This window comes from Myotis myotis, unplaced genomic scaffold (assembly GCF_014108235.1).
Source record: "Myotis myotis isolate mMyoMyo1 unplaced genomic scaffold, mMyoMyo1.p scaffold_m19_p_9, whole genome shotgun sequence".
NCBI classification, from domain to species: Eukaryota; Metazoa; Chordata; class Mammalia; order Chiroptera; family Vespertilionidae; genus Myotis; species Myotis myotis.
In genome coordinates this window covers 56,593,380-56,618,252 of record NW_023416401.1, presented here as the reverse complement: position 1 = coordinate 56,618,252, position 24,873 = coordinate 56,593,380, and the positions used below count along the sequence as shown (strand labels likewise).

The 24,873-nt window shown below is 45.6% G+C and overlaps 1 long non-coding RNA gene and 1 other non-coding gene across 3 annotated transcripts in view; one reads left to right on the top strand and one right to left on the bottom strand.

The window, feature by feature from the left end:
- The window catches only part of LOC118663732, a 71,033-nt gene that overhangs the window by 26,633 nt on the left and 19,527 nt on the right, over positions 1 to 24,873 (top strand). The window contains exon 3 of one of the 2 annotated variants that reach the window (XR_004970131.1): positions 24,384 to 24,505. The exons of the other annotated variant lie outside the window; for it this stretch is intronic. This is a non-coding gene — a long non-coding RNA (uncharacterized LOC118663732). The remainder of the gene's footprint in view (positions 1 to 24,383; positions 24,506 to 24,873) is intronic. 2 annotated transcript variants of the gene reach the window in all.
- LOC118663870 lies at positions 12,666 to 12,797 on the bottom strand. The gene has a single exon (XR_004970174.1). It is a non-coding gene; the product is annotated as a small nucleolar RNA SNORA72 (small nucleolar RNA).

Sequence of the window (24,873 nt, the reverse complement as noted above, 5' to 3'; positions counted from 1 at the left end):
TTGTGGGGGGGATGCTGTAAGGGAGATATCAGCATTTAACAGGGCCTGGTTTCCAGGTCCCTTCCAATCCCAAATTTCTATTATTTTAATTTACTATGATTAAAGGCTATATACAACTTCAGCTATGATTGAGGAGAGAGAAAAGCTTGTGGTTTCTGTATATATCATGAGAATATGAAATGGTTGCCACCTTGAGTAAAATTCCAACGTTTAAAGATACATAGTTACATAATTGCTAATTTATATATTTACATAACCTGTAATATTTTACATATTGTTGCATAATTACTAATTTACATAATCCATCTACTGCTCCACTGAAAAGGCAGAGATTCCTTGCATCCCTGGCTCACTGAGCGATGGGTGGCCTCCAGCATGGGGTCCCTGGAGGATTTATGAGGGGAGTTTGCACCCGGTTGGAATACTTGCTCACCACTAAATCTAGAATCAAATCCCTGAAGAAGATGTCACTCCCCTAATTGGGATGCTCCAAGTCTAAGATCCAGGAGTCAAAGGTTTCAGGATTCCAGAATCTAAAGTCCCTGTAACTTGAAGTTTCAGGGGCTCAGCATTTCTAAGATCCTATGAATCTAGACATCTTTAAAAGGAAGGTCAAGATAGGCCTTTCCAGGGGGAGGGTTGGGGTGGAGCTGCTAAGGGGTGGATGTGAATTTCTTTTTTGTTCCTAAGGTAAAGAAATCTGTGAAAAGACCACGTGTAGAAAACAAAGTAATTTCGTTTTTAAAACTTAATTTTACATATTAAAAGAATATATTCTCTGGCCACCCTGAAGGAGATAATGAAACCTATTTATTGTCTGTATATTTATACACAATGGATTGGTTCAACATGCCAAATAAGACATTTTCTATGTCCAGACAGTGCTGGGGCTCAGGTAGGAGTCTGATAAAGGGATGTAGTCAGTTGTGTGCTGGTAAACCAACTCTCCATTGAGAAGCCTGCTTTGTAGCATTTGCCATTTTCCATGGTGTAAGTTATTCCCACCATGGCGGATCTTAAATTGCCCCCTGTTTAACAACCACTTCTTCACATTTCTGAAAATTGAACAGTCGCCTCTTATGACCTAGCAAAAGCTGGGTCCAGTGCATCCTGGGGTGTGGTGGCTGCCCAGGCCTCTATAATCGAACCTGGAAGGGTTGGAGGGGTTGTGGCTGTGAGGGCAATTGTTCAAATTAGAAGAGAGCTGTGCTGATCCCAATGTCATATCTGGAGGCAGGGGCTGCATTTCCTCCTCTGGGCCAGAGAAGCATGGAGGCAGCAGAGGTGAGGACTCACAGTTGCTGGGACTGGGGTGGGGTTGAAGAGAAGGGGCTCACACAGGGCCCTCTTCCCCTGCCCCCAAACATCCTAGGCCAGTTCTCTGAGCCTCAGTCTTTTTCTCTGTAAAATGGGGTGAGTAGAGGACCCTGTTTCCTCATGGTGCTATTGAGAGAATTAAATAAAGGGCCCATCGAGCGTTTGGTCCAGGATGGCCCACTGTGAGGACTGACAACCACAGCTATTCTCTCTGCTTGGCAGGAGGCACCAGTTGGGGGCCAGATGTGAGCTCTGCACCTTCATTAACTAGTTCACCCTAGTTAACTGCAAACATCCTACCTAAAAACCCCTTACTTGTTGAATACCCTAGTTAACAGTGAACACTGTAGTTAACAGCGAATCTCTTAACAGTTAACACCATAGTCAACCTGCAAACATGCTACTTAACAAAATACCTCAGTTGACAGTGAGCACTCAACTATAGTTGACAGTGAACACATCCTAGTTAATGGTCAGCACCTTCATCAACAGTTAACACTTAACAACAAGCACCTCAAGTTGATGCTGACTCTTTGTCAGGAACTGAATTCCAGCTGGAAATCAGGATGAGGCCCTCACTGAGGGTGTGGGGAGAGGGGGGAGGCTCAGGCCCTTGTTCTGCCCTGGAGGCCTGGCCAGCCAGTCCCAGCCCTGCCTCCCTCCAGCAGCACCCGCAGCCCATCCCACACCCCCCTGGCTGCAGCCTCGCTCCGCTCTGTAGTCCAAGTTTACAAAGGGAAAGATGAAACAGTCCTGGAACGTGAAATGCATTATTCAGCTCCAGCCTGGACGCCCACACTTCCCTCGAGGGGAGCTCAAGTTCCTCATGTATCGGAGATGAAAGTCCAGGCGGCAGTGGGTGGGGGCTTGGAGCCATTTGCGGTCTCTCCCCTCACCCTCCCTTTCTCCCTGGCTCTTTGTCTTTCTGTAATCCCCCTCCTTCCCCCAGCCTTCCCTCTCTCTCTGTCCGTCTGGCCAACTGTCTCATTTCTGGCTCCTCTTTGCCCATCACCTTCTCTCAAACTCTCTTCCTCTGATTCTTCCTTTCCCACTTTCTGTCTCTTCTCCTCTCTCCCCCTTCCTTTTGTCTCTGTCTTCCCTCCCCCGCCCTCCCTCCCTCTCTCCCTCCTTGCCTTTTCCCCTCTCTTTTCATCCTCCTGGTCTCAATCCAAGCACCACCTCCCCAGAAAGCCCGCCCTGACTGTCCAGGCCCAGCTTATGTCCCTGTGTCACTCCTAGAACCTGATCCTCCCCTTTAAAGCCCTATTTGTATAAATGATTACAAATCAGGGTGATTGTTTAGTGTCTTTCTCCCACCAGAGTGTAAGTTCCGTGCCTGCTTTTGTCTTGCTCGCTGCTGTCTCCTCCATACCTGGTATGCAGTAGGTACTTATAAGATGTGTCTGGTGGAATTGTCTTTCTTTCTGTCCCTTCCCCTCTCTCTGCTGTCTTGGCTGCCCTGTGGCCCCAGCCAGAGGCTCCTCCTCTTGCCTCTCATTCTGCTCCTTAATTCCCGTCCCCACAGCTCCTGGTGGCCCAGGTGGGTCTTGGCTCTCAGCCTGCTGACCAGGGACCCTTGCAACTCCCAGAGTGGGACCAGGGCCTGTTTGAGGCCCAAAGTCCTCATCCTGACCCAGCAAGCAGGAGTTTATTGTCCTTTTGATGAGGAAATGAGTGACACAAAGAGGGATTTGACATTCCAGTCCCTGCTGTTACACTCAGCACCACGTGACCGTGACCCTTGGACAGTCCCCTCCGAGGTCCGAGGTCTGAGTTTCTCTTTCCCTGTCTGTGAAGTTGACGGGGTGAGGGTGGGGGTGGGGGTGGGGGGATGAGGGGAACATGCTCTGTAAACCGTCCTGGGCCTGCTTGCAGCTGTGACTGTCAGGCTTAGTGCAACATTCCCCTCTGCTGTCAGGGCCCTGAGGGAATGAAAAGTGAGTCTGCAGCACCAGGGAGCCCAGCTGGGCGACTCGGGGTGCTGGGGCTCTTCAGTGAAGGGGGTTAGGGGAGAAGGAAGTTGAAGTTCAATATGAACCCCTCATTGTCATTGTTATCGTGTTAACTGTTAACTATCCTATACCCACCAATGTAAAAGAAGTATGCATCTATCCCCTTTATTTTTTGAACCCCTTTTATTTTTTATGCAATCCCAGAGGTTTCCCCGCTTTGCTTTCTCCTGCCTCCCTAATCTACCACCAGTGGACTTCATATAACGCCCTTACATCTTCCCCTTTGATTCTGATGCATAAAGTAAGTGGTAAAACTACCATTTCCCGAAGCATTTTCTCAATCCGTTGAGATTTTTGCTTTCCAGCAATCGTCATCAGTTTGGCTCAAATAAACTCATAAAAAATTCTTACAGGTTTGACACTGGGCACCCTTCCACACTCCGTATTACCTTCAATCAATCTGCTCACCCAAACTGTGAGGAGGGCCTTCTCCCCATTTGTCTGATGAAGAAACTGAGGGTCAGGCCACCAGCCCAAGGTCATGTGTGCTCGAAAGGAGGAGCTGGGTCAAAACCCAGATCTAATTCTCTGACCTTTCTTTCCAAACCTCAGTTTCCTTGCCTGCACGCTGAGGAGCTGAACTGGGTGACCTTGGAGATCGTCAGAAATGTGGGGCCGTGGAGGAGAGCTGGGGCCAGGGAAGGAGGGGGGAGGGGTGCCCCGTCTAACATCCCTCTGGGCCAGGCCAGCTCAGCCTCCGCGGAACTTTCCAGGCTTCAGAGTCCAGAGGAGTTTCTTATTACTGGCTCCAAATGATTTTGCGTCTATTTATTTGCTGCATTTTGATTTTGCATTCAATTTCCGGTCCATTCACGGTGTCTGCCTGTTTGGAGGATGCGAAATTGAGGCAGCCAGGAGCGCAGTTTGGACACGCCTGACAGCCTCCGCTCCTGGCTCCCCGCAGGGAGGAATGCTTGATGAGCCACAGTGGAAGGGTCAGGTGAGCTGGGGGCTGTCTGGGCCACCACCCTCCCCAGCCAGAATCTGTCCCATGGACCTCCCCCCGGGAAGCTGGGTTCCTCCCCTCCTTCTACCCCAACACACATCTGAGACGGAAACTGGCCAGTGCATGGGGATTACAGGAAAACCCGGCTCTGGTTTACAAAGGATTTGAAATCCTACTGGAAATGTCAGGAGCATTTGAGGAGAGAGACCAGGGTTTGAACGCAGCTTGACCCTCCAACATCTCCTCCTCAGTCACTATCTGTGGAATCTTCCTAATGCTCAGTCTGACCTTGCCACTCTCCTGCCCGTTGCCCTGAAGGCTGTCCATATCAGCCTCCTCTCTCAGCACTTCCTGCCCCTCACCCCAAGCTCCAGCCTCTACCAGCAGCTCTGATCTCCCTGTGTCCACAACTGTGGTCTGATTGTCCCCTCTGCCCAGACCATTTGCCCCCACCTTGTCCTCTAGGCAACTTCCTAGCACTTTTCACAAATTGTGAAAATGTCAGCTTTCTGTGTGAAGTCTTAAACTTAGCACTTTATATGCCTTACTTGACACTCACAGCCCCGCCCAGATATTCCTATTACCAGCTCTCCAGAAGTCAGAGGAGACTCGGAGAAGCCAAGCAAGTTGCTCAGGGTCACACAGCAGATGCCAGTATAAGCAGTCCAACTCCAGAGCCCATGCTCCTAACCTCAGAGCCTTAGAACCCGGCTCTGAGACCACCCCCTCAGAGCTGCACACACACACTGCCTCCCCCTCCCCATTTCCAGCAGAGAGACACCCCACCCCCATCCGCATCTCAGGCATCCCTGTGTGCAGGAAGTGTTTGATTATTGCATTTCCACATTGGGGTGGTGCTTTCGTGTTTTGCGTGTCTGGCTCAAGGGCAGTGGCTATGGTTCCCCAGTGCCTAGCATGGGGCTTGGCATGAAGGGTAAACAGAAAGTAGGGTTTCTATCTATTTATTCTCACCAGGTACCCTGCAGAGATGATGGAAAGAGCAAATGAACTAAGATCTGTAAACCGACCTTGTGTGGCTTCTGGGGGAGGGAGGGAGAGAGGAGGGGGGGGGGCAGGTCGGGAATTATTATACAGAGCGGTGACATGAATTGCCGGAGGTCACACAGCAATGATCAGTAATGTCTACACTGCCTTCCCTCCACAAAGACAAGGCAGAGACATAGTCTCCTGAATGTCTGTGAAAGTGCACCCTGTTAGCTGGCTCAGTATCACTCCATCTTTCTGACCCCAGCCTTGGGGAGTTCTGGGGAGAAGGAGGGTGCCAACAGGGGGGAGGGGGCTCTGATGGAGGCCATATATCACAGTGGCAGCTGAGGCAGAGAGACAGGAGTGATTTTTCTTCATGGTTTTCAGACAAATGAGGTGGGCAGAAAATGGATGGCAACCTTCGGCATGAGCGGCCTGGGCCAGGGGAGCCGGCCTTGACTGCCTGGGCAGTGGGGAGCACATTCCCAGCCGGCCTCAGCAGAGGGTGGAGGCAGCCAGACTGGGGAAGGAGCCATGCCTGGAGGTGAGCCAGGGCTGTGTGAGGTGGCCTGGGTCTGTGCTGCTTGACTGTGTGACCAGGGCAAATCAGGCCTCCTTGGGGCCTCAGTTTCCCCTCTTGCATAGTGAGTGGGCCAGGGTAGGAGCTACAGCTTCGACTGACTGAGGCCTCTGAGCCCTGCCTCATCAAGGCCTGGCAGAATCTTGGGGTAAGAAGGACGGGGTTGCCGAGGCCAGTTTGGCTCGGTGGGTAGAGCGTCGGCCTGCGGACTGGGGGGTCCTGGGTTTGATTCCAGTCGGGGGCATGTGCCTGGGTTGCGGGCACATCCCCAGTGGATGTGCAGGAGGCGGCTGATGGATGTTTCTGACTCTCTGTCTCTCTCCCTTCCTCTCTGTAAAAAATCAATAAAATATATATTAAAAAAAAAAAAAGAAGGACGGGGTTTTCCCCCCAAACCTCTTTATTCTTAACCTTCCCGAAGGGGCCTAGAAAGTCAGGAAAATAGACACAATCCTGGCAAAGTTCTCAGCAGTCCCAAGGCTAGATCCTTCCCACCTCCAAACAGCCCTTGAACATGAGGTTTGGTAACCTGGAAAGCTTATCATCTTAGAAACCCAGATGCTGCAGAGGGTGTGATTGCCCATCCACACCCATGTGCCAGGATTGTAGCTTTCTTTTCTATAATGCAATGCCATTTCCATTTGGAGTCCACAGTGGGAGGAATACAGGCCGATTGGGCTCTCCCCTTTCATGGGGTTGGAGGACCTTTTGGGACTGACACAGATCATGGGAGAGGACAATAGACCCGCAGTTGTTGTCTGCCCATCAAGACATGCTGCCCCTCTATTGCTGGCTGCCATGGTTCGCTGCTGGCCGCGAGGCTGCTCTGGGTCTGGCAAGTTTTCCCGATGCTCCTTCACCACGTCAGGCACGGGAGTTTCTGCAAGGCCATCTCATGCTGCACACCCAGCCATGTTTTTCTCAGGGGCTCAGAAGAATGGGGCACAGGTCACTGCTGCTCTCAGGTCCTCCAGACCTGGCTGCAGGTTCTGTCATCACCCTCAGTCCTGGAGACAGGGTGGGACTCCTTTTTCAATGGCCTGTGGCTTTAAGAGTTGGGTTCCCTCTGACTCTTCTCTTGAAGCCCAGCTGAGAGGCCTGTTGGGGTCTCAGGGGTAACTGAGAGCGTGGTTATACCCTGGACCCTCAGTCTCCCACATCTATTGTCAGTGTCTCAAGTCTTTCCTCTTCCCCTCAGGGCTGTGGCTTTGCAAACTCAAGACCAGGAGGACACCAACTGGACTATTGGGGGTGGAATCAAGGGCAAGGACATAATAAAATGGATTCATATTTCAAAAGGATCATACAACCACATTGAGATATTAGAATGATACAATGCTGGGCACTTGTAATCTCAAAATCACAAAAAAATCTGTATTTCTTAATTGCCATCTATAGGAAGATGACTAAAGTGTGGCAAATCAGTCAATCAACTATTCCAGTTACAAGTAATGAACTTCAGCCACATGTAGTGGCATGGATAGATCTCAAAACTATATTGGTGAGTCATGGGATGGGGAACAAATTGCAGAAGGCTACGTATGATTTGATAGCATTGATGTAAATATAAAAAACTCACCAACAGTGTGAATACATTCGTAAGCAGTTAAAGTATAAAAACACAGGTGGCTGGGAAGGCAACACATCCTACTCCCTGAGAATGTTTCCTTTGGTCTTGGGAGAAAGAGAAAGGAATTGAATTGGGGAGTGGTATATGCAGGGGTCTTCAGTTGTAGCTGCAACATTTTATTTCTTTGAAAAGACAGTAACTAATTAAATATATATACACATACATGTTTGTGTATGTAAGTTGTTGATAGAGTTTTTGAAAGAGTGGCCTGCTCCATGGAGCCTCCTTTCGCTTGCTGAGATGCTATTGCTAAGATTCATCTCCGTTGTTTGTGGCTATTGTTCATTCATTCTGGCTGCTGGATAGCATTCTATTATGTGAGATAGTAGAGGAAGCAGATCCCCAAGACCTCTCAGACACTGCTGAGGGAGTGCAAATTGATGCAACTACTTTGGAAAAACAGTTTGGCAGAATCTCATGAAGCTGAATATTCAGCAATTCCACTCCCAGGTATATACCCAAGAGAAACTCTTGCACATACACAACAGGAGACCTGACAAGAATGCTCGTATTCATTCTGCCCACAATAGTGAAAACCTGGAAACAACCCAAATGCTCAACAGCCTCAGAGTGGATGAATGTATTTGTTTGCTGACAAAATAAATCTGGAAAAAAAAGAAAAGGTAAATAGGCAAAATTTTGATATGTCAAAATGCGGTAGCGAGTACACTGGTCTTCATTCCATTATTCTTCAAATGTTTGAAATAATTTGTAATAAAAAGAAACTGTATTTTTAACAAATTCTGAATTGTAGTATGTTGTACTTAGGAGATCTGCACTCTTTGGTGTCAGGAGGGGTTCGAGATGACCTAGTGTGTTTGTTACACCCGGGATCTCGCCCAGCTAGCTTCCAGCCTCTGTCTGTGTGCTCCCAGCACTGAGTGGAGATGAACTTCAGGGGTGGATCAGGTCAAGAAATAAACATAACCCTCATCTGTAGAAATTGCTCACAGGGAAGGGAAGTGACCTAGGGTCACGCAGGAAGAGCTGATAGCAAGTCAGGGGGACAAGGAGAGAACCTAAGTGGGCATCAGGCCTGGAAGATCACACCTCCCTACACTCTCCCCTCCAGAATCTTGTCCTTCTCACCAAGTCCCCTCACAGTTCACAATGCAGTCCTCCAATCCCTCTGAGACATCTGTACCAAATCTTTCTTTAGCTCCAACAGCACACATGCCTGAGCACATGAACCATGTTCCTACATATGCATATGCTTGGGCCTGTGTACCCATGAGGTCCTCGGGGGTAATTATCTGTGGGCTTGTGTGACTACCCCTGAGCCTAGTCCAAGTCACAGCATCACTATTGCCGGATGACTCTCAGCCTCTTCCTGGCTTCTCTGCTTTCCACCTCATCCTCTCCATGCTCCACATTGCAACCAGGAGTGAGGGCGATCTTTCTGAAGCACAGAGCTGACCTTGTCACTCCTGCACACAGAAGAGCAAATATGTGTCACAGACAGATTAATATATTCATGCATGTGGATTCCAGCATCAGTGTGTGAGTACTTGTACACATGTGTGTACATACCCTTTTTGCTTTTATATATATTTTACTTTCTGATTGGGTAATAGCTGGACATGGGGGAAAAAACCTTCATGCAATGCAGAAAGATGCATAGGAAAAGTCTGACCCCTGGAATGGTGGAGGAAGGACCTTTAAAAATCAACTCCATAAAAAGCAGTGAGACCACTGGAAGAACCCTCAAATACACTTCTTTTGAATGTTGGAAATGAAAGACAACAATTCGAGGTGTAGTTATTCAAGAAAAATGGCTGAATCTTGGCAAAAAAAGCAGTGAGTGTTATGATGTTTTTCACTTGCCTTAGTTTCATCCCCTATTTCCAGTTTCATGGTGATCTTGAAAAATCAAGTCTTGCAACCACAGTAACTGTGTAAACAGCAGCCGAGCAGCAACTAGAGAGGATGGAGCAGTTTTGGAGCTCCTCAAAGGCCCCTCCCCAGACACTGGTCAGCATTTTTAAACATTGTTTTTAGAGAAAGTCAATGTGAGAGAGTAACGTTGATGTGAGAGAGAAACAGCAATTGGTTTCACACAGGCCTGGACCGGAAATAGAACGCACAACCTGGGTATGTGCCCTGACGGGAAATGGAACCCGCCACCTTTGGTGTACAGGAAAATACTCCAACCCACTGAGCCACATTGGCCAGGGTGAGACTTCTCAGTATTTGACTTGTCTGGCAGCTTGCTCAAAAGCTTCATTTCCAGTACTTTTCTTTGGCCTGAATTAGAGATCTCTCCATGCAAAAGACCTATCTCCAAGGGCATTTGTCAATAAACATCAGATGCAATTGTTGGACATCACAGCTGCCTGAGGCAGCCATACCAGTTGGAGCTAAGAAAAGACTAACCAAAAATCTTAAACAGTGTCACTCCAATAAATTCCATTAAAATAAGAGTTACAGTATTCACATTCTATAGGATGATTACAAAGTATTTCAAATACTCTTTCAACTAAAGCTAGATTATCACTTAAAAAAATGCCACCCTTTGTTTTAAAATAAAATTAAAAACTCCAAAAAAATACATTGAGGGAATGGGTAAGGGACTTTGAAAAGTTCTAACATATTCCTGGGAATTTAGAAGGCCATGTTCATGTGCATGCCTACGGAAGATATGAGAAGATCATAGCCTTTCACCTCTGGTTGCACTGAGGCTCTGTGTAAGCAGAATGAAGGCGAAGGCAGAATTTAAATTCCCCACAACACATACATAGAGCCCCTTGGCAAAGGCTGTGAGAGTTATTAATTCAGGGCACTTAAGAAAACCTTTTCCCATGCATTAGCTGACCACGAAGCTCACTGAGCAGAGACTTCAATGGCCACACATGACAAAGAATACAGACTTTGCAGAATTAGTCCAGGAAAGTCAATAAGCAAACAACAACAAACCCTGGAAGGGAGGGGAGGGGACTGGTTTTCAGTGTTCTCTATCCAGGAAAATTATCCTTCAAAAAGGAAGGAGGAATTAAGACATTCCAGATATTTTTTAAAATATTAGAGAATATGTCACTAGCAGACTTGCTTTACAAGAAATACTAAAAAGAGTCCTTTAGGCTGAACGGAAAGGGCACTGAGCAATCATAACTGAAGTCTGCATGAAGAAACAGAGTATAGAAATAAAGAGGAAAGATGAGTATGTAGGTAAATATACAGCAGCATGAATGTAATTTTGTTTGTAACTTTTTCTTTTCTTACCTGATTTAAAGGACAACTGCATAAAACTAATTATAAAACGATGTTAATGGGCTTTAATGTATAAAGATGTAATTGCATGACAACAATAGTGCAAAGGAGGAGGGAGGGAATAGAGCTCTATTAGAACAGTTTTTGTATACTATGGAAAATAAATTGGTATTGGTCCACACTGAATTGTTTCAAGTTAAGATGTTAATTGTAATCATCAGGAAATGACTAAGAAAATAACTCAAAAATATAATAAAATATAAAACAAGAATTAAAATGGTATACTAGAAATTTTCCATTTAACACAAAACAAGGCAGTATTGGAGGAATAGAGGAACAAAAAGACATAAGACATAAGAAAATAAAGCAAAATGGCAAACATAAATCTTAGTTCATCAGTAAAAAGATGGAAAAGTATATAACATGCAAACAGGAACCAAAAGAGTGCTGGAGAAACTATCCTAATACTGGACAAAATAAACTTTAGACAAAAGTTGTTACGAGAAACAAAGAAGGACATTTTATAATGATAAAAGGGTCAATTTATCAGGAATACATAGCAATTATAAACACACATGCATCTAATGAATATATAAAGCAAATACTAACAGAATTGAAAGCAGAAATAAATAGATGGACACTTTAGTACTATACTTTCAATAATGGATAGAACAACTATGTGAAATATTAACAAGGAAATAAAAGACTTGAATAATACTATAAACTCAACCTAACAGAAATCTATAAAATACTCCCATCAACAACATTCTCTCAAGTGCACATAGAACATTCCCCAGGATAGATAATGTGTTAGGTCACAAAAGAGGTCTCAATAAATGTAAAAGAATTTACATCATACAAAGTATGTTTTCTGACCATATGGAATTAAATTAGAAATTAATGAAATGATTTAGGGAAATTCTGAATATGTGGAAATTCAATAAATCACAAGGAAAAATTAGGAAATATTTTAAGATGAATGAAAAGGAAAACAACATAAAACTTACGGGATGCTGCTAAAGCAGTGCTTAGAGGGAACTCAATAGCTGTAAACATCTATATTGAAAAAGACAGCTTTCAAATCAATAACCTACATTTCTACCATAAGAAACTAGAAAAAGAAGAACAAACTAAACCCAAAGCAAGCAGAGGAAGTAAATAATAAAAACTAGAGAGGAAATAAAGGAAATATCACTTTATACCCATTAGGATCAATATAATAATTTTAAAAGGGCAGTACAGGTGTTGGCAAGAATTTGGAGAAATTAGAACCTTCATACACTGTTGATGGGGATGTAAAATAGAGCAGTGAACTGAAAACAAAGTGAGAGTTTTTCAAAAGGTTAAACATAGAGTTACCATATGGCCCAGCAATTCCACTGCTAGGTAGATAGCCAAAACAAAGGAAAACATATGTCCACACAAAAACTTGTTCATGTGTATTCATAGCAACATTATTCACAATAGCAAAAGATGGAAACAACAAAAATATCCATCAACTGATGAATGGGTAAAAAATATGGTATATCCATACAATGGAATATTATTAAGACCTGAAAAAGAATGAAGTATGTACTTACATGTTACAACATGGATGAACCTTAAAAACATTCTACTAAGTGAAAGAAGCTACCCACAGGCCATGTATTATATTTTTCCATTTATATGAAATCCCCAGAAAAGGAAATTCCATGGAGACAGAAAGTAGATGAGTGGTTGCCTGGGGCTGGGTGCAGAAAGGAATGGGGAGTGACTGCTAATTTGGGGGGCAATGAAAATGTTCTGGAATTAAGTAGTAGTGATGACTGCATAACTTTGTAAATACACTGAAAACACTGAATGTATAATTTATTTATTTTAAAATAATAATAATTTTACAATTCATTTAATGACAACTGGGAATCATGAAATTAGCAGAGGTTATCTTCCATTTATTGTACTAGCTGTGCTGTCATTTCTGGAGGTTAACCATATAAATCAGACTTGGTTTATTACCAGCATTTATAAAACCAGACCTAGGGAAAGAACTGGGTCTGGGGACACATGCATGGTCTTAATATAATAAATATTTAGCCTGTCCTGATTATTACAAAATCAGAACAGTGAGTATATTCACAGTGAATATATAATTTTAAAGGATAAATTTTATGGCAAGTAAATTATATCTCAACAAAGCTGTTATAAAATGAAAGTATCCCTCCAATGCCATTTCCCTTGTTTCTTGTGTATCCTTTAGGGAATACTCTACACACATTGGAGAGGACATACATGCATATCATATTTCACTAAATCTAAGACCCTAGCAATGATAGCATGTACCATCTTTTATGTACCAGAAAGAAATTTTAAAAATCACTGCTTCTTTTAATTGTAAAGCATATCCCAACTTCAGGGGTGTTAACATGTTTAAAATGTTAAAATGGAATCAATGCATATGGCATATGTTTTTCACGTTTTTTCTTTAATTATCTCTTGGTCTTTTTATTTTTCCAGTTTTATTGAGATATAGTTGATATACATCACTGTATAAGCTTAAGACATCACAACACAATGGTTTGACTCACATATACTGTGAAATGATTACCACAATTAGTTTAGTTATCATCCATTATGTCATATGGATGCAATAAAAAGAGAAAGCAAAAAACAAAATAAATTTTTTTCATTGTGATGAGAACTCTTAAGATTTACTCTCTTAATAACTTTCATAATATTATATAGCAGTGTTAACTATAGTCATCATGCTGTACATTATTATATCCCTAGTACTTGTTTATGTTGTAATGGAAGTTTGGACCTTTTGATTACCTTCCCCCAATTCTTTCTCCCCTCACCTCCTCTTTCTACCCCTGCTTCTGGTAACCACAAATCTGGTCTCTTCTATGAGATTTTGTCAGATTCCACAGATAAGTGAGATCATACAGTATGTCTTCCTATCTGATTTATTTCACTTAGCATAATGCCCTCAAGTTGCTTCCTTGTGGTCACAAATGTCAGGATTTCTCATTTTTTTATGATTGAATAATAATCCGTTTATATATATATTCTCACAACTTCTTTATCCATTCATTATTGGTAGACACTTAGATTGTTTTCGCGTCTTGGTTATTATAAATAATGCTGCAGTGAACGGGGGTTACAGATATCTTTTCAAGTCAGTCTTTTTGTTTCCTTTGGGTTTATTCCCAGAAGTGGAATTGATGAATCATATGGTAACTCTATCTTTCTTTTTTTTTCAACTTTTAGAAACTATATACTTTCTGTCGGCCTTTTTTCCATTCTGTTGAGTTTATTTTTTTTTAATTGAATCTTTATTGTTCAGATTATTACAGTTGTTCCTCTTTTTCCCCCCATAGCTCCCCTCCACCAGGTTCCCATCTTACCCTTTGCCCTTACCCTCCCCCCAACCACTGTCCTCATCCATAGGTGTACAATTTTTGTACAGTCTCTTCCCACACCCCCACAACCCTTTCCCCCCCCACCCGAGAATAGTCAGTCCACTCCCTTTCTATGCCCCTGATTCTGTTATATTCACCAATTTATTCTGTTCATCAGATTATTTATTCACTTGATTTTTAGATTCACTTGTTGATAGATGTGTATTTGTTGTTCATAATTTGTATCTTTACCTTTTTCTTCTTCTTCCTCTTCTTAAAGGATACCTTTCAGCATTTCATATAATCCTGGTTTGGTGGTGATGAACTCCTTTAGCTTTTCCTTACCTGTGAAGCTCTTTATCTGACCTTCACTTCTGAATGATAGCTTTGCTGGGTGAAGTAATCTTGGTTGTAGGTTCTTGCTATTTCTCACTTTGAATATTTCTTGCTACTCCCTTCTGGCCTGCATAGTTTCTGTTGAGAAATCGGCTGACAGTTGTATGGGTACTCCCTTGTAGGTAACTGACTGTTTTTCTCTTGCTGCTTTTAAGATTCTCTCTTTGTCTTTTGCTCTTGGCATTTTAATCATGATGTGTCTTGGTGTGGTCCTCTTTGGATTCCTTTTGTTTGGGGTTCTCTGTGCATCCTGGACTTGTAAGTCCATTTCTTTCACCAGGTAGGGGAAGTTTTCTGTCATTATTTCTTCAAATAGGTTTTCAATATCTTGCTCTCTCTCTTCTTCTGGCACCCCCATAATTCAGATGTTGGTACGCTTGAAGCTGTCCCAGAGGCTCCTTACACTATCTTCATATTTTTGGATTCTTTTTTCTTTTTGTTTTTCCAGTTGGGTGTTTTTTGCTTCTTCATATTTCAAATCTTTGACTTGATTCTTGTGATCCTCTAGTCTGCTGTTGGAACTCTGTATAATATTCTCTATTTAAGTCAGTGTATGCTTAATTTCTAGTTGGTCCTTTTTCATATCCTCGAGGGTCTCACTAGATTTCTTGAGGGTCTCACTAAATTTATCAGCGGTTTCTAGAAAATTCTTGAAAAACCTTATAACCGTGGTTTTGAACTCTATATCCAGTAGTTTGCTTTCCTCCATTTCTGTCACTTGTGACCTGTTTCTTTGTCTCGCATTTTTCATGCTTCCCTGTGTTGGTAGAGTGGCTTTCTGTGCTAGGTGTCCTATAGGGCCCAGTGGATCAGCCTCCCCAATTACCTGAGGTGGACACGCTTGGTGCACCCCTTTGTGGGCTTTGTGCACAGTCTTGTTCTAGTTAAGCCTTGATTGTTGTAGGTATCACTGGGAGGAATTGACCACCAGGCCAATTGGCTGTGAGAATCAGCTGTGTCTGCAGTGGGAGAACTTCTGTGCTGGAGACACCCTTCTGGGGCAAGACTTGCTTCAGTGGGGCTTTGGTGCTCACTGAGTCTGCCCCCTGAGTGTGTCCCTTATGGATCTGAGGAGTTGTAATCTGGGTGGTCCCACTCTAACCACTGGGTACACTGGCTCTTGGATCTCTAAGGAGGTGCTAATTTAGCCTCCGCCTGAGTTTACCCAGCAAGAGCTATGGAGAGATCTGCAGATTCCACTTCTTTGTTTGGTGTTTGGAGGTGTCCAGATGAGGCCCAGCTGTGAAGCAATGCAAGCTGTTGTGGGGCCTTGGGCCTTCTTTTGGAAGTTCTGGGTCTCTGTGACCCAGCTGCAGTTTGGTAAGTAATTTCAGACTGCAAAGGGCCAGGCCATTCATATGCAAAAGCCTCTGAGCACAGCTTGGGTGGGATGGGGTCTCAGGGAATCAACAGGGCAAAGAAAACAGCTATGGCTGATCCTCAGTCCTACCCTAAGAGGCCCCAGGTCTCAGTGTCCTGGTAATCGCTGCAAGCACCTCTGAAAGAAAGCCGCCCTCAAGTTCTGCCCGCTGCCAGACAGTCAAGTTTCTCCCTGTATGAGTCTGGGTCCTCAGAAACTCTCCTGGAACTGGAGTTCAGAGCAGTCGAGAGCTTGAGACTCTCTCCCGATTGAAAAAGACAACCGTGTCCTCAGTTGCCAGCCCTTTCCACGTGCACCTCCTCTTCCACGTGCACTTTACTTCCGCACCTCCTCTGAGTCTCAGTGTGCTTTTCTCTTTCCTTCTAGTTGTAGAATTTACACTCAGCCAGTGTTCCTGTGGTTCTGGATGATGTCCGTTTTGTCTTTTAGTTGTATTTTTGAAGTGGTTGTGTGAGGCAGCAATTTCCGGTGTTTACCTATGCCGCCATCTTGGTTTTCCTCTCTGTTAAGAGTTTATTGAAGAACAGTTAAGACCACACAGTGGCTGTTCTTACCCTTTCAGTGTCCTGAGCAGTGGGGGGTGCAGATCAGTCTTCAGTGGCAGGCTGAGCACTCCAGGCTTCCATAGGAAACAGCTGGACAGGCACAGGGGGCACTTAAACCTTCAGACCAGTCTGTGACCTCAGGCTGAGCAGCAATGAACCCGGGAGCTGGAACGGTCCATTCACCCTGAAATTCCTCCTTGGTCTACTTTTAATTTTTTGAGAATCCTCCATGCTGTTTTCCATAGTGGCTGCACCAATTTACAGTCTGTGCATAAGGGTTCCCTTTTCTCCAGAGCCAGGTCAGCAGTTGTTAACTCTCTTTTCTTCTTTTTACAATATGGCTTTATTGAGATATCATTCACATACCATATAATTCACAATTCACTCACTTAAGGTATACACTGAGTGGCCAGATTATTATGACCACCCCATCAGTACTTCATTGACACTTCCAAAAATACTGAATATTGAAAACGTCCTAAGCAAATACTCTCAAGGTTTTATTATTATTATTATTATTTGCATAACTAATTCACTTCATTGTACTGATGGGGTGGTCATAATAATCTGGCCGGTCATAATAATCTGGCCACTCAATGTATACTTCAGTGGTTTTAGTACATTCACAGAGTCGTGCAACCATCACTACAGTCAATTTGAGAACATTTTCATCACTCCAGAAAGAATGCTGTACCCATTGGCAGTTGCTGCCCATTCCTCCCAACCTCACATCCCCCTTGCCCTAGGCAGCCACTAGTCTACTTTCTGTCTATAGATATTTTGTGCATGGCTTTTGATGTTTGCCAGACTGAACTGTTTCCAATTTTACTAATTTAACTGCAATTGTTATCTCTTGTCTTTTTTTAAAATATATTTTATTGATTTTTACAGAGAGGAAGGGAGAGTTAGAAACATCGATGAGAGAGAAACATCGATCAGCTACCTCCTGCACACCCCCTACTGGAGATGTCCCTGCAACCAAGGTACATGCCCTTGACCAGAATCAAACCCAGGGCCCTTAAGTCCGCAGGCAGACGCTCAATCCACTGAGCCACACCGGTTAGGGCTCTCTTGTCTTTTTGATGATGGTCATTTTAACAGGAGTGAGGTGATATTTCATTATTTTGCATGTTGTTGTTTTTTACCCCCCTTATACCTGTTTTCGAGAGTACACATATTGGGGCATGCCCTGTGTGGAGCAGACACTGTCACTGCCACTCATGTTCCTGGCCTATCTTGTGTGTCCTGCCCCCTGCAACAGCTCCTGCCTATGCTTATGGCTTTCTCCATGTAAGGGTGCCTCCTGGATATGCTCAACCTAGAAGTGCAGGAAGGTTAATGTCCAGGAGCCACACTCAACCAATGAGGGACAGGAGTTTTAGAGAAATAACTTCCTTACCCTTCCAATTCCGGTGTGTTCCACACCATCTCTCAGAGTGTCTAGTAGAACTAACTCCTAGTTTCCCCCAACCCCCAATCTCCTGTCTTCCTCACTGTGCTTCCTGCGATCCCAAAGCGACTACTAAATCCCTGTCTTAGAGTCTTCATTGCAGAGAACCCAGATTTAGACGCTGTGTGCATGTGTGAATACAGGTGCACATGTGTTCTTGTCCATGAGCATGCAGGAATCAAAGTGTGAATGCATGTAGGTGTGCGCCTGTAGGAGCTATTCTGTTTGAGAACTGGTGTGAATGTGTGTGCATGTCAGTGTCCACACACACGTATGTAGTTGTCATATGGTACCTAGATGAACGCTCAGATCTGTTTAAGGCTATGTTTGTGCACACACATGTCCCAGCGAGGTCAAGGAAGCCAGACAAAGGCCCTCTGAAGCTCTCTGGTGATTACGAGCCTCTTGCCAGGTGGTGCTGGGAGGTGGGCAGGGTGCGCATTGTAATAGGGCCTGTCTCCCGCCCCCCTTTCCCTCCGCAGCCACCTGTCTGGAGACAACCTCATCAGTTTGGTCTCAGATGTGTGTTCTCTCCTCTGGGAGACAGCTGGAGCGGCTGTCACAGGCATCAGCAGTGATAGCGGGAACTGCCTGGCACCTGTCGGCAGCACCTAATCGCTGTCCTGGTGATGGCTGTGAGAGGGAGCAGGAAGGTGACATGGGGTGGCTCTTCCCTCCACTGCTCCTTGACCCCTCTACATAGAGGGTGAGTCCCAGTTCCCGAGCACCTGGATCACAGACCCCCTCCCCAGTCCACCCCCAGTGGATTGACGTTGCTGGCTTTGAGACTGGCCTCTGCCACTCACGGTCTTCCAATCAGGCTGTTTTTGGAGGACAGGCTCACGCCTCCCTGTATTTCCTGCTCACTCTGCCTCTAAGGCTTTGGCTTCCCTCTTCTGCCGGGTGAACTCTTGCCGGGGCCAGCCCACAATCCCTTTCTTCAGACAGCTCCTCCTGCTCCGCCCAGACACATCCTTCCTCCCGAGACCCCACAGAGCTCTTTGCACATTTCTCTGCTATTCCACATGTCTGTTGTCAGGAAGGAGAATTCAGGTGGACGCCTGCCTTTAACTCCCAATCCCTATGTTTGAGGCTCAAGGAGGAAGACCAGGTGGGCTCAGGTGCCCTGAGCCCAAGGGGACAAGGGCCAGAGGCAGGGCAGGGTCTAGATCCCAGGAAGACAACTCTGTTGGTGTTAAAATGAGACCACCTGCCCAGCCTGCGTGGCTCAGTAATTGAGCGTCAATCTATGAACCAGGAGGTCATGGTTCAATTCCCGGTCAGGGCACATGGCTGGGTTGTGGGCTCGATCCCCAGTGTGGGACCTGCAGGAGGCAGCCAATCAATGACTTTCTCTCATCATTGATGTTTCTATCTCTCTATCCCTCTCCCTTCCTCTCAATAAAAATACCTTAAAAAACAACAATGAGGCCACCTGCTGGTGTGAGGAGAGAGGGCTCAAGGGCACAGTGAAGGGCCCAGAGCCCTCATGCCCCCCAAGAGTAGGGGCTGCTGACCACAGGGCAGGGTGCAGTCCAGCAAAACTGGAGTAAAAACCTCATATTTCTGATTGAGCCCACCAATCCCAAAGGAGACTGGAGCTGCTGGACCTGGGTTCAAATCCCAGCTCCTCCACTTATCCACTGTTTGACCTTTGGAGGGTCACTTGACCTTTCTGAGCCTCGATTGCCACCATTATAACATGAGGGCAACAGTGCTCAATTTAAGGAGATAAATTGGGGAAGGCCTAGCATAGAGATTGGTAATAGCAAGTGCTGGACTGCATCTTGGGGAAAGAAAGCCACAGCTCTGTCTATAGGGGCTGCCTGAACAAGCTCAGGGCAACACTGCCAACTCCAGCTCCTATTGGTGGTGGGCAAGGGCTCCTGGCAGCCCAAAGGCAGCTTGCACTTGATTCCTGACTCCTTTCCTCCTAACTGAGCAAGTCATTTCACTTCTCCACACCTCGCTTCCCTGTCTTATAAACTGGAGATATACTAACAGCACCCACCTTATGGGGTTGTTTGTTAGAATGAATTGCTATGGGAGTGAATTACTTGTTAATTGCTATGAATGTTAAAATGTAATTGCTGAAAGAGTTAATTGTTTTAAAGCACATAGAGAACATTCAGTATTTATCAGATATAATTATTGTCTTTATTGACATTTGAGTGCCTTCTCTGTGCCACAATTCATGCCAGGCACTGAGAGCCTTGGGAGAGAGTGCAGACCTGGGCATGATTTGGTCCATAAGCACCCAGAGCCCATTTGGGGGTTGGCAGGGGTGGGAGATAGAAGCACCCAAATTATCTGAGGAAAGTACATAACTTTATAAGACAGGGTCAGAAAAAGCTGAGGGGTGGGAAGGCTTTGATTGGTACTTTGATGACTGGGAATGCAACAACAGTGTAATTAATGTTTACTGAGCACTTACTATGTGCCAGGCACTGTAAATATGTTGCCTGCAATTTCTTATTTAAAGCTCATAATAGCAGTAGGTAGTAGAGACTACTATATCCATTTTATAGATGAAGAAACTGAGGCATAGAGAGATTAAGACATCTGCCAACATCACCTGGGCCTGAATTTGAATTCTCAATTACTTGAGCTCTGAAGCCCCACACTGCTCTTCACTCTAGGTAGAGGGAGGTAAAGTTGCAGAATTAGGAAGAGCATGGGTACAACCATCAACTGCACACCTGTTCTGCAGGTATGTCAGGCCCTGGGCAAGGAATTTTGCCTACTTGATCACATGCAAACCTTAGAACAAGCCACATGAAGAAGACAGTATTTTATTTCCATTTTGCAGATGAGGCAACTGAGGCTAAAAACAGTTGAGCATTTTGCACAAGGTAAAACAACTAGAAAGTAGTGGCATTGGAGTCTGACTCTAGGCATTCCAATTCCCAACCCCGTATTATTTCTCTAACACCAAAGGTGTGTCCTGAGAACAGAGAAGTAATTGTCCGATGCAGCTAAAGATTTGGGTCCTTGGAGGGAACAAAGCATTAAGCAGTTGGGGCTGAATTGTGGAGGGCTGGATGCTTGTTCATGCCATTCATACAGTCGGCAATGGGGAGCCACTAAAGATTGGAGAGCAGGGGCATAACAGGGCCAGAGCTGCGTCATCCAAAGATAAATCTCACTGCAGCACCCAAGATGGATTGCATGGGGTTGAGAGAGGCAGCAGGAGCCCCATCAGGAGACAGCACCAGGTGATGCTGACTTTAGATGACAAGCGATAGGAACAAAGTGGCCTTCTGCTGGGGAAGGAAAACAGAGAGCTCAGAGATGAGAAACAGCCAGGGCCAGGGCCATTAGCCTTATCAAAATGCTGATTGCTCTTAGCAAAGTATTTAATACGATTTTCCGCTATTAGGGCCCAAACCTGGGCTAGCAAGATTATTAATTCTAAAGATAATCATTAAGCTGGGCGGACCGTATTTTAATATATGGCAACAGACAAGCTATTGTCATTTTTTTCCCTTCTATCTTGATTGCAGGTCACCCAATTAGAGCTGGCTTCAAATGCCCCTTCCTGGAGGTAGTGAGATAAGGCTTAATGTCCTCAAACAAGAGCTATCGGCTGTGACGAGAGCCCCATAAATATTAATAAATCTATAATTAGTCCTGTGAAAAGGGGGATCAATCCAGCAGAAGGTTCTGCCCATTAGCACTAGAAATCACTTCTGAAAAGTTGCTGGGAAAGCAAGGCTTTTCTGTTCCAAATGCCAGGCTGTTCTTTGTTCTATGTAGTTCTGTTGAATCCACCAGCTCTGATTCCCATCTTACTCTGAGATAGTACCTTTTGAGGAGGGGCGGGGTGGGGGGGGGCGGTAAGAAACTGGGCAGGGGAAAAAGACTTTCCAGAGGTGGTGATAGAAGGTAGGGTCTCCCCATGGTCTTGTCTTTAAACTTAAATTGTTTGATTAAGTTATTGTATTTCAGAATCCCAATAAAGAAAAGACTTCTCATTTTCCATGTAAAATTAGAGTGCCCAGAGATACGAATACATGCTATTTTTCTATTTAAAATTTATTGAGATCTCACATATACCCAGTAAAATACACAAGTGTTTAAGGGTATAGCTCAATGACTTTTTATGTAACCAATACCCAGATGAAGAGAGAGAATGTATTCATCACTCCAGAACGCTCCCTTGTGCCCTCCCAGTCCACATCCCCTCAGGGGTAACTATTCTTCTGACCTCTGGTGCCATAGACACTGTTTGTTCTTGAACTTCATAGGAATGGAATCATACAGTATGAACTTCTGGGCCTGGCTTCTTTTACTCATTAAGTTTTGATATAAAAGGTGAATTATCTGTTCTTAAATAATTGATTGGGCTTTTTCCCCTTATCACTAGAGTAATACTTGTCATTGTAGAAATAATATAAAGCACAAAGGAACAGAAATGAAAACAATGGGCATCACCTTTGTACCTGAGTACTTCTAAAGAATCTCTATTTTTTTATTATGATAACTAATAATAAATTTGTGCCCAGTGCACAAATTCATGCACTAGTGGGATCCAGCTGGCCCACCCCGATGGGGGCCCTAGAGGGCAGGCCAGCTGGGGCAAGGGGCCATGGATGGGGCTGGCCAGGGTGAGGGGCTGTGATTTACCAGCCAGCCCCACCCGCAATTGGGGTGGGGGTGCCCACTCAGGGGTGGGGCCTGCCAGGGCGAGGGACTGGCCAGGGTGAGGGGCCGCAGGTGTTCTGGTCATTCAGCTGTTTGGTCGATTTGCATATTACCCTTTTATTATATAGGAGGATTGGATAGGCCCATTTATGGGAATTTCAGAAAAGGAAAGACCCTTGGTTATAATGAACAGAAACCCAAGATTCAGTTGTTGGCTCATGTAACTCATAGACCTGGGGACTCAAACAATCTCTCTCTCTGTCTTTGTCTACATCTTTTTCAAGTGTGGCTTTGTTTATGCAAAAAGGTTCTCATAATGGTAGATAAAATGACCACTAGCAACCCAGCCTTAAGTCATTTTAGCAGTCCTAGTTGAGAGTCTCTCTCCTTAGGTCTCCATAGCAATCCCATGGTAAACTCTGATTGGCTTTGCTGGGGCCACATGCCTGCCCTGGACCAATCACTGTGTCTGGGCTGATGGGGGACTCTGATTGGCCAACCAGAAGTCAGGGCTGGAGCAGTATCATGACTACAGTCCCTCCATGGCAGAAAGTGGGGAGAGAAGGGGTTCCCCAAAGGTACCAGAAGAAGGGAGGCTGAAAAAGAGTGCTGGGGAACCTTGTGTTTGTTCATATGCCCTGTGGGGTGGGAGATTCTTCAAGGATAGGATCTCAGACTGCTTCATCTCCTTGGTGCTCTCTTACCCAGCTGTCTCATTCTTTGTCTCTGAGTTGTACCTCCACCTGGTAGTTTTCAAGGTCAGATAAGCTTTGGGGCTTGAGAAATGAGGCATTATGGGGCGACTACAAACTTTAACAATCTAGTCAAAACTAGCAGACCCCCGAGCTCCTGTGTATACCAGACCAGCCTCCTGGCTGGGTCCCCAGCATCCAGCCAGAGCCTGACACAAAGACAGTGCCATCAGATGTCATCTGATGGGTGGAGATAGTAACAGCATTTCTTGGAGCACTCACTGTGTGCCAATTCCCTGTAATTCTCTAGACATCTTGCTTTATCGACACAGACTGTCTTCTGTGGTATTTTGATCCTCATGTAACAGATTTGCCCTGTATTTATGTCACCATTTATTCACTATTGAGTGTCTAGGTGTGCAAGATAGGCAAAATATGGGCTCTCTTTCAAGGAGCTTAGAATTTAGTGGGTGGGGAAACTGAGGCTTGCACAGAGGGTGAGCAGAGTGGGGCATGGGGAGGTGGGTGGAGGAGGCCCTCCAATCCTTCATCTGGGAGGAGTCCAAAATAGTGCTGAGATAGGTCGCCTGAGCCCTAGGCGTGGGCTAGGAGGAGAGGGAAGCCTGGACCGGTTTCAGCCAGTCTGGGGCCAGCAGGGCTGCTTCAGTCTGGCCTTCCCCCTCCACTGTCCCTTCCCTTTCTTCCACTGCCTCTGGCGCAGTGATTGACGCGGTAATTGGCGCGCGTAGGCACCGGGCTAATTGAGGTCGGGCTGCTGATTGCAGCGCCCTCGCGGAGGCAGACGGGGTGGGCTGGGAGCTGCGAGCTGTCCCTCCTCTTGCAGGGCCTGTGTGGGGGCGGGCAGGGTGGGCCAGCGGCCCAGCCCCACCTTTTAGCTTGAAGAGGCTACTCTGCAGGGGAGGTGTCATGGGGAGGACTCCTGGGCCTTCCATTGCAGGGGGATGGGAGACTCCAGGCAGGAAGGCGGTGGCGGGTGGAGGGAGTCTCTCCTCACCACCCCGGGTTGAATCCACTCCCTGGTGCCTGAGCTCCTGGGAGGGAGGACTGGAGAAAGAGCCCCGAATGGATCCTTGCTCCGTATATGAGTCGGGCGGACAGGGGGGTGGGGGTGGGTGGGGGTGGAGCTTGCCAAATAATTTCTCCTCTTTGAGCTCCATTCTCGTTCGCTCATTCAACTTTAATTTATTGTCTGCGTTAGATGTTTCAGGCACTGGAGATGAAGTTAAAATCAGACACACATAGTCCCATCCTCAGGGAGCAACAGCCAGTGGGAAGATAAACCAACCGATATATACTGTTACAGCCGGAGGTGCTGGGAAGGTCAGTATCGGCGGGGAAGAATACACGTGGCTGGGCAAGGAAGGGCTCTCTGGAGGGAGGACATTATACTGAGGCCGGAGGAATGAGAACACACCGGAAGTGGACAGTGTGCGCGCCTATCTGTGCTTATGTGTGAGGAGGAGGGGAGACCTTTTCTCTAAGAGGTGGGCAGAAAAGCCCTGAATATGTCATTCTGCACGTGCTGTTTTGGACTCACAGACTCTTGAGATGGAGCCCTGTTGACACTGAACCCATCACTAGAGCAGTGATGTCCTCATCCGCTGGCTAGTTTGGGGAGGGCCAACAAAGCTGACAGGGCTGGAGGCTCAGTGCAGACAGTGGGCATGGGGAGGATAGGGGGAAAATGC